The sequence below is a fragment of the Notolepis coatsorum genome, assembly GCF_963971535.1.
Source record: "Notolepis coatsorum genome assembly, chromosome: 5".
Lineage (NCBI taxonomy): Eukaryota > Metazoa > Chordata > Actinopteri > Aulopiformes > Paralepididae > Notolepis > Notolepis coatsorum.
This window is the reverse complement of record NC_140169.1, coordinates 184,517,580-184,519,199: the sequence shown is the minus strand read 5'-3', so window position 1 is coordinate 184,519,199 and position 1,620 is coordinate 184,517,580.

The window sequence follows — 1,620 nt, the reverse complement described above, 5'->3', positions numbered from 1 at the left end:
TTAAGGGGGTGAACACAGCTATCAAGTGTTTTCTTTTTAAGCCCATCTTTTTAGTATTGGTGCAGGGAGTACAAATGAGAATATGTTATTGATCCATTGTGTAAGTACTGTAGACATAATGTAAAGCATGAATTTATCATGATCATGGAATGAGTCGGTTTAGCCCTTTGTTTCTGATGAAGAAAAATAATTGATATAGTTGCTGTACATATATGGTAGAACAGATGTTCTATGCAATATTTACTAAATGAAATTGGGAGTGAGCTGTTATTTATGATAATACTCTGTTTGCCTCTATGAATCCTAACAGGAGGTTGAGAAGTGTGGCCCTCTACAGTACTCTACCAGTGGTTCTCAATGTTGGGGTCGGCACCCTCAAGGGGGTCGCAAGACAAAGAGATACACATACTTTATCTTGTTTATAATCTTTGGTATAGATGCTTTTCCCCCTTGTGAATTAAATCAAAATCCCTCTTCCAATAATTAATCAAGTAAAATATCCTGTAATGGGGAAATTAAAGCCATTATTTTTTATTTGAAACTATTTCAGATTTGTACAGAAGAGATTGGATCGTGGGGGCTGATGCAGCAAAAGTCATATAAGGGTTCTCCATGTTTTTTAAGGAGAGACCACCCACCTAAAATACAATTGTCCTGATTTGGGGGCAATTTTGAGATTTTTGTATAATGTTGCCCCTTTACATGTCTTCTTTCAAACTAGTAACAAGAAAATGTCAAAAAAAACACATTTCGTTTATTATTTTGCATGATTGCATCCATAAATGTGCATATATTGAATGGGGAAGTGCCTCATTTGCATATATAAACATAAAATTCAGAAAACATGCAATATATTTTTTCTTAGTTTATATGTACATAACAAACTGGGAAAGTTTCATAGTGATATCTATTAAAAAATGTTTGCCTATTAGGGGGTACAAAATTAGATTTTATGAGTTTGTATTACACATAAAACAAAACATCTCAATTTCTCTAGTACCTCCACACACCAAACTGGCCACGTTTCCTCCTATCCATATACCACAACTTTTTGCTAGAGGATTTTTTGATATATCACTCATCCAGATTTTTAGAACATTTTATACAAAAAATGTATGCAAATAATTGATTTTTTTATGACTAGGGGGTCATAAAAGGTCATAAATTCCTGTTCGGGTGGCATATCAAAAAATCCTCTAGCAAAAAGTTCGGTATTTAGTAACATGAAAAACAATGAGAAAATATATATATATCATCTGTTTAAAAAAAATTATAATTGGAGTAACATGCAAAAAGCGGCAATTTTGAATAGACCACGCCCCATTTTGGGTAATAAAATTATGCGACCAAAACATTTGTAATACATATTTTTTCTTTTTTTGACTATTCTAAACAATTAAGATGTTTGCAAATGATTTCATCCTTTATTATTTGTTCCCCCTATCTAGGTCGGTGGTCTCCTTAAGGCTTATAGTGCTGTGACAAACTGTCAAAAAGGGCTTTAGTTTTTGAGATACCCCTACCGGAGGTAGAACAAAACACAACATTGTTTTTCCTCATCTCTAAGGTCTCCCATATATGAAATGGATTCTTGTATAAAAATATTTTACTGCAAAAATA